Source organism: Heloderma suspectum, chromosome 2, assembly GCF_057233095.1.
Source record: "Heloderma suspectum isolate Gila_16-S chromosome 2, 16-S_ref, whole genome shotgun sequence".
NCBI classification, from domain to species: domain Eukaryota; kingdom Metazoa; phylum Chordata; class Lepidosauria; order Squamata; family Helodermatidae; genus Heloderma; species Heloderma suspectum.
In genome coordinates this window covers 101,189,650-101,205,922 of record NC_139459.1, presented here as the reverse complement: position 1 = coordinate 101,205,922, position 16,273 = coordinate 101,189,650, and the positions used below count along the sequence as shown (strand labels likewise).

The 16,273-nt window shown below is 41.3% G+C and overlaps 1 protein-coding gene across 2 annotated transcripts in view; it reads right to left on the bottom strand.

The window, feature by feature from the left end:
- TRPM3 (transient receptor potential cation channel subfamily M member 3) overlaps nucleotides 1-16,273 on the bottom strand; it is a 502,221-nt gene that overhangs the window by 416,238 nt on the left and 69,710 nt on the right. The window lies entirely within an intron of this gene.

Here is a 16,273-nt window from a genome sequence, read left to right as displayed (position 1 = left end):
CATCTCCCTTTCTGTTCTTTTTGAACAAGTTATATCCTTCAATTGCTGTATTCCAGTCATGGGAGACATCCCACCAAGTTTTAGTTACACCTATCAAGTTGTATTTTCTCTCCTATATTAAGGGTTCAAGTTCATTCTGTTTGTTTCCCATACTCTGGGCATTAGTATATAGACATCGAAGACCATGTGCTTTATAGTCTGGCTTTCTTCCTACATGTTTTTGAAGACTATTGTTGGGTGCTGTTAGAGCTGTTCTTCTATTGTGGTGCATGAGCCTTTGTCCATTGTTATCCCCAACTTTACATCTTCCTCCCCTGCAGAATTCTGTTTAAAGCCCTCCTGGTGAAGTTCTTCATGCTGTGGCCAAAACCTCTGTGAAGCCAGCTCTCTTGCTTCCTTCAACATTTGTCCTCAAAACCCGCCTTTCCTATGAAGCCTTTCCTATGAAGCACAACCCCCTAGTTCCCATGCCGTACTGAAGTCTTCTCCAACCTGATGTCCACCAGGTATATGGACTACAACTCCCATCATCACCAGGTAGCATGACTATTGGCTATAGTGGCTGTAGTGCATGGAAGCTGTAGTTCAACACACCTGGAGGGACCAGGTTGAGTTAGACTGCTGTAAGTAAGCCCAAATACATGTAACTGAAATAATCACACATCCCCTGCTTCCACCTCATCTTTTGTTTCCCGTATAGAATTTTAATTTGTAAGCCTGTTGGAGCAGGGTCCTGTACTTTATATGCTTTGAAGTATAACGTACTATGATAATGCTATATAAATAACAACAAATAATATTTCCTGGTATACAGGATTTCCTGCAGAGAATGACTGTTGCTGTCAAGGTTCTTCCTTTTCTCTTCCCTCCTATTGTCTATTGCCATTAGGGATTTCCTGAATATGGCTCCTCTCCAGCTGCTGACCTCTTACCTCCCTCCCTCCTTTAGGAAAGAAGGATTTGGAGTCCAACCCAACTGGATTGTGCCAGGATGCCCACTCATCCGCGCTACACATCACATCCTGCCAGATTGGGTGCAGAGCCACCAAGAGGCTCCAAGTGGTACAGCTCTTGACAATACTCAATGCATGCAAACCTACTAGAGATTAAAGCTTCCAAATTCTCTCCATCAGCTATGTGTTACTTTCAGTATGTTTCTGGAAATAAGGACTTTGTTAGGCATGTTCGAGGAAGTCCATGTATAACACCATTGAGTAATTGCCTCTTCAAGGCACCCAAGGTTGCTCAGTACCAAAACACTCAACTGGTATTTTATAATGTTAGAAAAGTCTAAGATGTTTTCAAATGACCACAGTGCTTAACAATGTAGTGTAATAAATCATATTTTTCCTATTGATCCCATTCATCATTGTCTAGTGAAAAGGATCCAAGAACTACACTGTATTTCCATACAATTACATAAATATTGTGCCTCATTTAAAATCTTTATAGATTCCATTAAGACACCTTACAGAAATAAAAGGTAAGAGCCATGTTGCAGCAAAAGAGCTTGATATAAAAAGGTGTTAAAAGCAATGAAACATTAGAAGAATCAGTTCCAGGTTGGATTTTTTGTTGCTGTTTAAAGAAAATCCCTTGAAAGCAGCAGAGGGCTGCCATCAAGTGGCTGAAGAGAGCACAATAAAATGAGATTCAGTTCAGCTCTTTTTAACCATGTAGTGGTTCAAAAAATATTATCGATTCATAGACAAAGGGCTCCTTCACACTGGGCTTTTATCCTGAGATTGAGATGGCTCCTTCACAGAAGTTTTCAGCCTCTTTACATGACGCCATGACCCTCCTGCACTAAATGCCCTTTGTTCCGTTTTTAAATAGATTGCAGATAATGAGCTATGAAATTACCCTGTCGTGTTCCGCTTCAGTTTCCTCCATGAAAAGAGTTAAGGGGCAAGAAGAGGATTGAGATCAATGAAAGATAATGGAAGACTCAGATACAGGGAGAAGGGCGGGGGGAAGGAAGCGCGTGACCCTGCATTTAAAACAGAAGCAGAAAGCCCCATTTTAAATGCAGGATTTTAGGCTGGTGTAGAAACGCCCATGATGTTTAAAAAACACACAAATGGACATATGGCATATTAACAGTTTAGTGTGTGTGTGTGTGTGTGTGTGTGTATGTGTGTCTTATCAAAGAAACTAGAAGCTATAATAAGTAACATTTCCCAGTATTTCCTAGTAACTGGGACATGAATTTATACAAACACTGTACTAGAAACAAGGTATTGCTTTTATCATCAAACCCAAGAATAAAAACTGTTTTCTGTAGGATATATTTTTCCAGTGTTGTAGTCCAGATCTTCAGCTTGTGGGACTGGGTTTCAGATTAATGCAGCAGCACTAAACCTCCACCATACACCAGGGTTTCAACCCAGAAGTCCAGGAAAGAGGAATCAGTCTTCCTTAACCCCCCCACCTCCAACCCCCCCCCCCCACACACACACACACTATGGGAACGGGATTTTTGCTGGTTATATCATGTCCAATGGGAGCTGAATTAACATGTGAACCATATGTTCATAACTACACCAGAAAAAGAGAGCACCATCTTGCCTATCCTACTAAATATTCATAATCCCAAGTTAGCAAGTTAGCTTAGTATATTGAGACCAAGGCTTCTAACAGTTTCACCAGTGTGAGCAAGGAAAGGAGCTGTGCTCCTCTCACATGGCCCCCAAGCTCAATGGCATCAGAATCAATATCAAGAATTCCCTGAAGGAGATCGGTACCCTGCCCCACACCAGGAAGCACTGGGCCTGTTCACATGCACATTGGAAAGGGCGGTTAGGCTAACCATGGTGCAGGGTGGTTAGCACTAACCACTGCAAGAGACCCTGCCACACGTGCAGGTAACCATGGCCCGCAGCATGGTTAGCCTAACCACTCACAACCACCATGGTTACCACTAAACTCTGCAGTCCTCCAGACAGCCCCCCATTCATCTCAGCGGCCGCAGTGGAGAAAGATGTTGCAGGCCGGCATTTTGGTGCTTGGCGCTGCACCAGCAGCCATGTTGGGGCTCAGTGCCACAGCAGCTGCAGGCAGCCATTTCATGGGGGCTGGGGGGGGTGCAGATTTGGGGGCAGGGGTGCCTTTTGAGGCAGGAATGCTGCTGCTTGGCCAGCTGCTTGCTGGGCAGGGATATTTTCCCTTATCAAGGCAGACACAGTTGCTTGGGCTAAGTGCTCAAGGTCGCTGTGCCAATAAGAGCGGTGTGGGATTGAAAGCATCTTTTCTTCCTGCATGCTTCTCCAATTTTCATACTGTGGGCAGGGATGGAGAGCGAGGAGGCTGGCTCTCGGCTGCCATGTCATGTGTTGCTAGGCAGCTTTTGACAATGGAGATCCAGAGTGCCGGCAGGAGCGGCTGGGCCAACTTCAGCCGCTCTTGCTGCAGAGCTCCATGGTAGCACTCAGTACCACAAAGTACTATGGTAGCACTCAAAAATGCTAACAATCATGGCTTAGTATGATGTCTGAATAGGCCCAGTGACATAACAGGCTGAATGCTATTGTCTGGGAACTCAAGAGACAACATTTAGTGTAGTTCACAAAACAGAAGAGTCAGTGTTTAGCATAGTTCATTTTCTTGAACAAATAACATGTTTTTAATGGGGGAGGTTTGACTGGCAAGACATGATCTGCTGCTTGAAATTCTCAACAAAGCAATAGATGCAGGTCAGAGGAAATGAGGCTAAAATCCCTCTGCTCTCTCAAACTTCTTCTTCTTCTTATTATTATTATTATTATTATTATTATTATTATTATTATCATCATCATTTCTGTACCACCCAATAGCCGAAGCTCTCTGGGCGGTTCACAGCAATTCACAAAAACTACAAACCAAAGATGCAATGTTATAATAAAACATAGCATGTGTGTGTGTGTGTGTGTGTGTTTGTAGCAAGTTACTGTCTGTATATGTTAACACAGAGAGATACTCCTGATTTAACTTACAGAGTAGTTGCAAGGGTAAAAAAAAAAAAAATGTGTACGGCATGCACATTACACATTAGTATTGGTAGCGGACAGAGAGAAAGAAAAATGCCAGCTACATCCATGCTTGACTGCAACTCTTCTCTCTCGGGTCATGTACAAAGGTTCATTCCAACATTTCCTTAAACAGCTTTCACTTATTTAAAAACTTGCAAATGCAGGGAAGGTTTATTTATACCTTATATGGAAAGAGGCATATTATATTATATGCTGTGCTGGCTCTGATTTAAAAAGCAAATATTTAAGGATCTCAACACTGCAAATACTTGAATTTTAAAGAGTTATTAAAAAAAGATTAAGTCTAGCTTATGAGGTTAATATCAAGCTGTAACATAAAGAATATCCTTCATCACATTTCAAGATATGTTTCCCCTATTAACTGAATATACATGAATTCTCCGTTTCCATGTATAGCTGTCTGTCCCATGTTATGCAAGAGGAAGGCTGCAGCTATGCCCCGGCAGATTCTCTTAATCATTTCTACCACACTAGTCATCTTGTCAGAATTTACCTAGAGATAAATGTAATAGTTCATCACTTGGCACAGAAAAATGTAAGCTGTGCCAAGGCTTTGGTTTTCAGGTACCATTTCAAAATACAGAACCTATGATCATAACTACCCAATTATCTTGAATTTATTATTAAGCAAAGATATGTTGCCTTTGTCACATTAAATACAAAAGGAACATCTTCTACAATGAAAAGAAATTAGAAAAATCATGGTGCAATTCCATGTGGGTGTTTCTTTTCTTATACATACTTAGAATAGACTGTTAATACCCAGTTATAAGGTTTTTTGACAAAGCCCAAAATTCAATTTGTGTGGAAAGACAAGTTGTTCTTTCTTACTAACATGCAACACCTACTTAAATTTGCTCAAATGCAAATTTAGAGGCTATATAATTAACATGCAGGAATGTACCAAGATTCTGAATTTCCTTCAGACACGAAACAAGCTTATCCTCAATTTCCATTTTTACTGTACTTTTGTGCCATAATTTGTTTGACAATTTGTCATATGTCTATATGTATTTTCGTTTCGAAATACTATGCTAAACTCTGAAGAGAATTAAATGTTTCCAAAACTCTGAAGAGAATTAAATGTTTCCAAAATTTTGCCGGAATGCAATCATTTGCATAATGAAATAAAACAGACATTCTCCCCAAGAATACTCATAGAAAGTAAATATCTTAAGTAGGGTGTGGCTGAAACAATCTGTATAGAATAAAGGCATTTCTACACCAGCCTAAAATCCTGCATTTAAAATGGAGCTGCTTCCATTTTAAATGAAGGATCACCACTGACTCCCTTTACACACGCTCCCCTTCCCCCATCATTCTCCCCTTATCTGAGTCTTCCATTATCTTTCCTTGATATCGCTCCTCTTCTTCCTGCTTTAACTCTTTTGACGGAAGAAACTGAAGTGGAACACAGGGGGTTAATATGATAGATCATTAACTGTCATCTATTTAAAAATGGAACAAAGGGCTCTTGGTGCAGGAGGGTCACTGCAGGGTCATTGTGTCATGTCCATGAAGGAGCCATCTCAATGGTAGGATAAAAGCTCAGTGCAAAGGAGCCCTATGATTCAAAGTAACCATGTTTCCACAGCTTTTAAACAAATCTCAAGTTAGCCCTGTAGGTCTGAATTGAGGTTTGTGGAAGCCGTTGCCACATTGGAGCCTTACTCACTGCATTGCACCTCACTGGGACACAGCATGAACCAGACCAAAATCTTTCATAAGCCTGGTACATAACAAGACATGTCGTACAGTGAAACAATATCTACCATGAACAAATCTTCTGTTCTGTTTCATAAATATTTAGTTATTATTAAGAGGGGTTACCAATTTTTTGCACAGGGCCTATTTTTTTTCTTTCAGATTTGGGTTCTCTAAATATCTAAGACCCTTGTTTCATTAGTCTGCCTACTGGTACATCTGGACCTACAGTCCTGGTAGTATAAACAAGTAGAAAAAGTAGAGCCAAACTTCCCAGCACAACTTGTCCTCTCAGCCTGATCTAACACAAGTTTACTCAAAAGTAAGCTCCATTTGAGCAAGTTCATATAAGTTAGCAACCTAACAAAGTATTATGACCGACTCTAGAGCCATATGCATATAAAACTAATCATGCCAACTTTCTATAATGCAAAAAGCTTTCTGCCTTGTATGTCTCTATGCTGTTTTCTTATGTGCTTTTGTCATGATTCTGGTGACTTCATATCTTTTGGCTCCCATGTGGAATCTCCACACAGTTATGTAGAACTATGTGGGAAACTGCTTTCAAATGCTGCTATGGTCATGTCAAGTGCAACTACAAACAGCTCATTTTTGGTGACCTCCATGTGAAAGCTACAACCTTTGAATGTAGAGAGAAACTTTCTGTAGAGAGTTTCTCCATAGTAGAGAGAAACTTTCCAAAATCATTTCCCTTGGTGAATGCCTGTATGGAATTTTCCTGATTACATCCTTCATTTTATTTTAGTAAAAACATTTCCACTACAGCATCCAGCCCCTCAGAATGAAATAGAAAACTATTCTCTACAGTCCATATTTTTAATGCTCACTGCTTTATTGGTGAAATAACTGGCATATTCAGCTAAATCAAATACTCCTTTGCTGATATTATTTGCCTTAAATCTTCCCTGGGAAAATATTTCCCTGGCAATAGAAAAAAGCAGAAAGAAAATGGCACCCAGACAGACTTTAAGAGCTTTGCCAAACTAGAGTCCAAGAACAAAAGGTAGAGGCTAAATTAGGTCTATTTCTACCTGAACTGATGTTTCTCCGCAAATGGGGTACGCAAATGCATACTCTATGCATTTATATTCAACTGCAAGGTGGAGTTATAATTTTAGAAGTTTTCTGGCAGGAGCATCTGTTGTACCATATGTGCAGAAATTCAGCTGAGAAGCAAAACACATGGATTAGAAGACCAAACAATGTTTGGTGCATTGCTGCATAACCATCAGTGATTCTAATCCAGCTGCCATGACATACCAGGTTCTCAAATATTTAACACAATTTAAGTAACCCATTCTGATCCTGCTAGTGATTGATGTGAAATACCAAATGACATCAAAACTCACCCAGGCTATAAATATTGTAGCAGAAAGAAATAAAGCCTAGTAAAAAGTATGAAAACTTAATGAATCTCAAGATTTTTCTCATCACTGTCTTTGAAGTCACTAGCACTTGCTCATTATATAAAGCACATATCCAGCCCTCCCCACATCTGCTATAAAAGCAATGTTTCCTGAGCAGATAAAGTCACAAAATAAAGTAAGTCCCTTGACAGCCGAGGTTTTGTATACCTTAGGGAAAACTTTCTTCTACATATCTTTCCACACTCTGAAATCATCAGAGTACAAGCCTTGTTATGTATTCCTTCTTCTTTTGCCATATTTATTTATGTGAGTTATACCCCCACCCTTCAACAGGTCCCCAGGATAACTTACAAAAACTTAAAATTACAACAGGACAAATAAAAACAAAAACATTAAGAAAACAACATTAGACTATTACAATATAAAAGAGCAGCATCAACACAGTCAGGATAATTAAATACACGTATGCGCGTGCGCATAAATGTAATGCACAGAAGATTTAAAAGCCTCCCTTGGAAAATAAAAAGTTATTTCCTTGCCGTCCAACAGGTATTTAGGTAGGTGCTATGTGAACCTGTTTGGGGAGGCCATTGAACATTTGGTTGCCACCACTGAGGAGGCAATACTCCATAGCCAGCTGCTACACTTCTTCCTTTGTTGAAGATCTTGGTGTACAGGCAGGCATGTGTGGAGACAAGCGTTCCTTCAGGTATCCTGGTCCCAAGCTGTGAAGGGCTTTAAAGGTTAAAACCTGCCCTTTGAACTGAGCCCAGAAACAAACTGGGAGCCAGTGTAATTGGCAAAGCACAGGCTTAAGATAATTGTAACACCCAGGCCAAGCTAACAACCTTGCAGCTGGATTTTGGACTAATTACAGTTTCTGAACTGTCTTGAAAGGAAGGCCAATATATAATACATTACAGTAGCCTAATCTGAAGGTTACCAGGGAATGGATCTCTGAGGCCAGCCTCTCTCTATCCAGGTAGGTTTACAGGTAATGCACCCACCTACGCTGGTAGAAGGTGCTCCATGCCTTGGAGGCAAACTGTATTTCCAATGACAGACCAATGAGAATCCCCAGTCTATGAATTTGTTCCTTTAGGGGTAGTGTAACCCTGTCCAGCACAAGATGGGCAGATGAACCACCCACCAACAGGACTTCCATCTTGTCTGGATTGGCCCTCATCTAGTCCATTACTGCATCCAGGCACTGGTTTAGCACCTTCACCATCACACCTGAATAAGATGAAAGAGAAATAGAATGGGGCATCATCTTCATATAACCAATTATATAACCTGTGTTGCCAGGTTGCAGACAAAGTTTTTTTGTGTGCCATGGCCTCCACCCTTTTGTGGGGAATCTGTTTGGCTCCTTCCCTAAATTTGCATTCATTACCACTTTAAATGGCTACACTGGCGCCTGGTCCATTTCCAGGTACAATTCAAAGTGCTAGTCTTGACCTTTAAAGCCCTTTCAAACAAAGGTATCTTAAAAACTGATTTCACCAGATGCTGAGATCCTCTTGAAGCCTTCCTTCAGGTCCCCCTGCCTTCAGAGGTGAGGTACATGATGAATGAGATAAGGCCTTTTCAGTGGCGGTGCCACATCTTTGGAATGCCTGCTACAAATGCTGAGTTTGACATCCTTTCAGCACCATACCTCTCTGTTTGCCCAGGCTCTTCTAGTTTGCTGTTTTAATACTTTTTAAAAAATCCATTTATGACTCCCGTTATTCAGTTTTAACATCTCTTTAGTTGTTCTGCTTTTGTAAATGTTTTTAACATTCTTATTTGATTTGAGTTGTTTAACTACTGTTTTTATTTTGAGCCAGTCTGAGAACTCCTTTTGGGGTAAAAAAGCAAGGTAAGTGTGTTCAAAATAAATACATTTAAAATGTGTGTGTGTTATCAGAATGTATTAGCAGCATTATTTTATTTATTTATTTTATTTATTTATTTATTACATTTATATCCCACCTTTTTTCCTCCACGGAACTCAAGGTGGCGTACATAATCTTCCTCCTCCTCCATTTTATCCTCAACAACAACCCTGTGAGGTAGGTTGGGCTGCGAGTATGTGACTGGCCCAAAGTCACCCAGTGAGCTTCCATGGCCGAGTGGGGACTAGAACCCGGATCTCCCGACTCCCAGTCCAGCACTCTAGCCACTACACCATGCTGGCTCTCATTAGATAGTGTGTCTTGCTGCACTGGCTTTTTCAACATCTTTCATGCTTTTAGGGTTGAGGATTTGTTTTAATGTGCCATTTTTTACATTATGTTGTACATTGTTTTGAGTACACTTGGTTGTTAGAAAAGCAACTCAAGTTTTATAAAGAGATAAATACGGGAATTTTCACACAGGAAGCGGATACTGGTTTGTGCTTAAATTCATCTATAAATACACATTTTAAGAGCTATATGGGCTATAATGTACATTCAATAGTTCTTCAACAAATTATTCTGCATTAATGACATTCACAAGTGGCACAAATAATGCAAGGGAGGGACAAATGCTTTTAAGTGTCACATGGGAAGAGATGTTCAAGTCACCATGGAACTCCCATTCAGATTCAGGATTTTACCGAATCTGATTGAAAAATCTTTACACTGGAGGTAAGAGCAAAGCTGTTAGTAAAATGTTTGCATCATAATGTCAAACAAGATGGGTACTGCTTTAACAATGAGCAAGAAAGATTGTATATTAAGCAGTGGACTAAAGGAGATATAGAATGTAATAGTGTTTATCTGCTTTTTCAAATAATCTCTGACAAAACAGTAACAGGATAAAGCAGAATGAAATAAAAAGGGAAAAATCTAGTCTTCAGTCTTCCCTATCATCTTGATATGATAAAACCATTCTTTATAATATAAAGGCAGTTTATATAAATGTGGCTGAATACAGTGAATTCATTGGTACCTTGCCAATTTCAAAAGCAACAGCCAGACACAACTACCTCTTTCTGCACAGTTAACCACAACACTGATTATCAGTAATGTCAACTATGACATTCTATAAGCACATTTCAATATTTTAAAAAACAAGACTATAACTTCTTTAAAGCCATGTAAATTAAATGCATTTTATTTCACGCCACTAGAGGTCTCTAGCTGCATTTATTATCAAGATACTGATCATCACAAGTTCAGAACGCTAAGTACAGTTATAATTTTAAAATATATCAATGATCATATCTATTGAAAGGCGAACATCATCTGGTTCAGTTCAAAACTGGGTTTGGCAAACTGAGCTATTTTCCTCAAAATCTGGAAAATCAGCTGGTTGACGCCGAGACTAATTCATATCCTGTGTGCTCCCAATATCACTGGCAGCACAACAGGTTCTGAATCTCTCCCCTACCCTGGTAGCGAGCCCAACTCCCCCTTACCTTTCTGAGCTCCCAACCCACACCCACACCTACCTTACTGTACTGCGGTGGTAGCTGCCATTTCTTCAGTGGCAGAGAAAGAGCTCACTCCTGCACCTTCTTCAACTCTCCCAGCCACCATCATTGCAGTCAGGTACAGGTATTGATGGGAGGGTCTGTTCTTCTCTGGCTTGGACTACAATCTGAGCCAGGGAAGAATTATAGTGAAGAAGGATGGCCAGTTCGGAATACTCGAATGCTTTACAACAGAGGTGCACAACCTGTGGTCCTTGGCCACTCCCTGTACATGCCCCAAAGCTGGCAGGGTCCACACCTACTTTTCCCAGCAGCACTGCTGATCCCTGGTGCTTCTGAGACCACCGTTTTCCCACCGTTTTCCCATTGCTAATAGCAGTGGAGAAACAACAGTCTTGGTGGCGACTGCTTGGGGATGTGAGAGGCTTTTACCGCCATACACTCCAGTGTTCCCTAGTTCTCTGCAGGCAGGAAGAGGAGATGCCTGTGGGAAGGGGTGTGTGTGTGTGTGGGTGCACACATGTGCATGTCCAGTGCCCCATCTGATACCTGATGCGGCCCTTGGGGCCAAAAGGGTTGTGCATCCCTGCTTTACGATCACTCCAAATTCCTATTCCAAAATGTTTAATACAAAATTTGGCAATATTCAATCTTATAAAAATAAATAGTTTTAATGAGAAAGCCCTGGACAAACATTTGTTTTTCTCTATGCATCGAGGGGCGGGGGGATCATGATCACAGTGACCAGCCTCACGCCCTATATGTGACAGATGTCCATGCATGTTTGTACAGAGACCTACATGTATATATTTCATTCATTGCACTGAACACACTACATGTCTTTGCATGTAGGTTCCTGTACAGATGTTCTACTCTCTGCAGGGACATTGGATACAAAAAGAGGGCAAATCCTACTGCTGCAGTCAAGATCCCCTCCCCACGATAAAGAAAAACAATACTGAATGCCTTCACAGGAGTCCTCTAACAAGTTTTTTGGCACATTTCTTTGGAATGCTGGGGTTGTAGGACTTTTTTCTGTCTAAACATGGATAGGATTGCACCCTAAGATGAGCAGCCATATCCATGTTCTGCATGTATCACCCCCATAGAAAATTGTACTAGGTACAATTTCACATTCTCCAAGTTCTGACAGTACGTTGCTTTAGGGAAAGTAAAGAATGTATATGAATGACAGGCCATAACCAAGACATCAAAACTGAAAAATCACAATATATATTCTTCATAAATTTATTTAACTCTGCTCACACCAGTTGAGGCTCTTTACTTCCAGGGGAGAGTATTCTAAAATTTAATAGCTCTAGGCTTCAGTTTTATTCACTTACCTGGGGGTAAGTCCCAATGAATTCAATGGGGCATACTTCCAAACAGACATATAGGATTGCACTATTTTATTATTTTTTTAAAAAAAACCTCTTCCCTGATTTCCAACCTAAACTTGTTAGTGCTCAATTTATAACCAATAATTCTTGTGCCTGTAGCCTCCTTTGCCCTATATAGCACCGTATACATATATCAGAGGGGTCCAAACATCATCTTAGGTTTCTTTCCCCATGCTCTGCCCATGTTAAGGAGACCATGCACCTTTAATTTCTCTAAAGGCACATTTTCCATTCCACTGATCATTCCTCTTGCTTTTGTTTGTGTCTTCACCAACTCAAGTTCATCTTTGAAAAGTGGGCAATGGTATTTCAGATGTAGTCTCACCCGTGTTATGTTCAAGAGTACAAAATACAATCTGATGAATCCAAAACTTACGCTCACCTTCTTTGTAACAGTATCCTATTGGCAGCTGAAAATTATCTTGTTAATCAATCAATATGCTTTTCCACATTCTTTCCCAGTATTTCATCATTTCCAATTTATGCCCTTTAGCCAGTAAGAATAATGCTTGTGTGTCCACAAATGCACAAACACATATTTATTTGTTAACAGTATTTAATAAACTGATGTTCTCTGGGAAGTTAAAAATAAATCCTCACTGCCCCACTCTCATTGAAGTTATCCCACAGGACAACCAAGGCAGTTTCTGTTTCAAAACCAGGCCTGAAGCCTGATTGAAATGGATCTGGAAAATCCATTTCACTGAAGAATGACAGGAGTTGGGCAGCAATCAACTCCTCAAACACCTTGCCCAGGAAGGGAGTGTTAGCCATCAGCCTATAATTGTTCACATCTTCCAGGTACAGGTTAAGTTACTTCAGGAGCAATCTAATTACTGTCTCATTTAAAGAGGCTGATACTACCCCCTTTCTCAAGGAAGAATTATTGGACTCAGCCAGACATCCCTTCTGTATTAGATATAAGTCATGCAGGGTCAAGCAAACAGGTGGATGTGGAGAAGAGTAATTAGACATCATATGCCTGTTCTGTCTTCTGGGTCTTCTCTCACCTGGATAGATCCTGGTAACCTTGACAACTTGCCCTCAGGTCTACTGTTGCTGAATGTTTGGTCAGTCCAAAATAAAATATCTCTCATACATAATTTAGTTGTAGATGGGCTGGCCTCACCCAGGTAGGGGAGCTGGGAGGAGTTAATCTCTCTCAGCTGTGCTGTTATGGGAACTCAATGCAGCACCAGCATAGACTTGAGTGTGCGGGAAGGGGAGTGCAGTGCTCTATAGGAATTTCATCTTCCGTTCTAGGCTTCCTGTCAGCTTGAGTGCCAATCTGGCGTGTTTTGCACCTTGTGTTGGGCACTAGGGACAGAGCAGGTATTCTGCTGGTGTATCGCCGAGCCTGCCGCCCAATAGTCTCCCTGCCTGAGCTGACAGAAATGATCTCAGACTAGTCAGTGAAGATTCCCATGATGACAGATCTGGAGGACCTCAGCATTCATGCCAAGGCTCCCTGACAACCATGGGGCTGCCTCAGCATGTCATAATCCCAACATACATAGCAGGACACACTCTCGATTTGGTTTTCTTGACTGGATAGGAGGCTGGTGATCTGAAAGTGGGGGATCTAACGTCTGTTAATTTCCTGTTGAGGTTTAGAGTCACGACAGCCTTTTCCCTCTCCCAGGGTGGGGAGCCAATTAAAATGGTCCACACTGGGAGACTAATATACTGGAGGGCTTGGGGAGAATCCTCTAGCTGGATGGATAGCATTCCTGTCAAAGCCCAAGTTGCTCTGTGGAATGCAGAAATAACCTGGGCAGTTAACAGGATTACACCCAACTGTGCTGTCCCTCTGAATAGAGCCCAGGCAGCTCCTTTGTATACATCTGAGTTGAGGGCAATGACGCAAGATGGAGAAAGAGCCTATTGTTTTCAGCCAACATTGCATCTTCTCAGCGTCATCCAGCTAAGCCTTTCTGAGTGGTTAGAGCAGGGGTAAGGGACCTGTCCAGTTGATGTAGGGCTACAACTCCCATCATCAAGTGGTTCCATCCCATTTTATCATAATTTTACTGACCGGGGGTGGAGGGAGGACAGACATGAATGATCTCACTCATGGCCTTATATTCAGGCACTTCCTGTAGCAGCACAGGATCTCACCACAGGAAAGCAACTTCCATGGCCTAATGGTAAACATGAATACAACCCAAGGTTTTCCTATGGAGAAACATGACATTTGCCCACTCCCCAGAATAAAACTGCTAATGGTAACAATTCTGAAGCTACAAACACTGAAAGTAGTGTTTCTTACTTCAGAAATTACCTTTGGAAAAACAGTATGCAATGCTGCAAACCACAAATTTTGAACAATTAAGTCCTGCCTCAGAAAATGAGATAGGCACTATGTTTCCTGAGAAAGCTATTAACCTTACACTTCGTATTTTCCTAATTTTGTCTTAGATTTCAGTTATTACCATTGGAACTCTATAATAAATTTAAACAAACTAGCAGAAAGTCCTGTAAACATAATCAAGACAGACGTACTTCCATAATTTTTCAAAGAATTATTTTCAAGGACATGATTACCATTTTGGTAAACATCTTTAAAATTGCCCAGATAACAATGCACTGAATCATTTCCTCTCCCAATTCACTGTGGTAATGTTAACTCTCAGAAAGGATGGCAAATCTACATATATTACTAGCTTTTCCTTTCTCCTTACCACACTTAGGCAGGCACCATGGGCTTCCATTTCCATTCCATTTATTTAGTACATTCTGGAGCAGCACAAACGTCTGGACAATTTCATGAAAGTTTTCAGTATCATATCACACAAATAAATGTTGATATGGACAAATATTCCTTGAACCACCAAGCAAAATGTATTTTAAGAACAGGGATGCCAAGTCACAAAGTCTGTACATCAAGGGTGGGCAACATGTGATCAACAGGCCACATGCAGCCCCTGCCATCTTGCCAAATTTTGGGTGACCCCAAAAAAGCTTTTAGAAAGATTTTTAGAGGAAAAATGGCATCCGTAGTTGCTACGGAGCTCCAAAAGGATCAAATTTTGCTTGTTTGCAAACTAAATATGACCCTTTTAGCACGCCATAGCTGCTACGGAGCATGGAAAGGATGCCCTCCCCTGCTGTATATGATCATCAGCAACTGATACATAATACAGAATAAACACAGATTCAATTATATCTTTTGCAGCATTCACAAAGAATGAACATATTAGAGGTCTAGTTCATATGCTGTAATCAAGTAGTGATGCTTACTATAAATTAGAATAAAGTATACTTTTGGAATTTGCTATGCAGACTCATGAATGATAATGAGCTTGAAGAGAAGAAATATTACTAAGTGGCCTAGTACCTTGAACTTGGCATTTTTTTTGGGGGGGGGAAATCCCTCCAATCTTTAATTTGAGATTTCTTTCATGTAGCTATACTCCACCATGTATCAAAGAATCTGCTTTGTCTCACTTCCTTCTACTTGGCCCATTACAGAATTATTATGCCATAACATCCAAGTTCATGAAACAAACACAACTTAAGTTATAATGATTTTGCCATTTAACACATTAAGAGAGCAATCCTATGTCCCCTAGGATTTTTCAGGTTCAAAGCTTCAAGCTCGTAGACAGTGCTATGAGCTCATAGCTGGGAAACCATGCTCCCCGCCCCCTCCCCCTCGTAGTCAGGGCAGAGGGAACTGTGGTGGCTGCCCCTCCATGCCTGTCTGTGCTCATAACACAGAACACAGACAAGGCCAAAAGGGGACTTCCCAGGGGCAGAGAGGGGATGAGACCACGGAAGCGGTTTTAGACAGCTTCCTACATGGTCTCCAGCCCCGTTCCGCCCCCCTCCTGAAGCCGTGCTTAAATGCCCAAAATCAGGCATCTGAGGAAAACTGCAGGGTAGCCAGACCATGGAAGGAATCCTCTCCTCCATGGTTCAGCTGCCCTGCATTGGATAGGCGGTCACCTCCGACTTCACAGGAAGTTGGAGGCAGCCATCTATCTCAATAGTATTGCGCCCTAACACAGCAATCCTGTGATCCATGGGAGAACATTCCAGGGGCCACAGGATTCTTTTGAGTCCCCCTCACAAGACTGTAGAAACTGCTTTGACCTCAGGAGGGGGACTCTGGGTTCTGATCCCTCCCCCACCCCTTCCCTCTCACAGCCACCACAGAAAAAACTGCTGCTTCTCAAAGGAGCAAAAGCCTCTTTGGGGAGGTGAAAAAGGGAGTATTCCAGTGAGCAGGGAGGAGAGAGGAGAAGCTGGGACCCACAGTATCTTGTAGCCTCTCCAGCCTCCCCACCCCCCAAGATCCCAGCAGCACAGCTCCTCTAGATAGGCTTCTGAGCCCATCTAGAAGAAAAA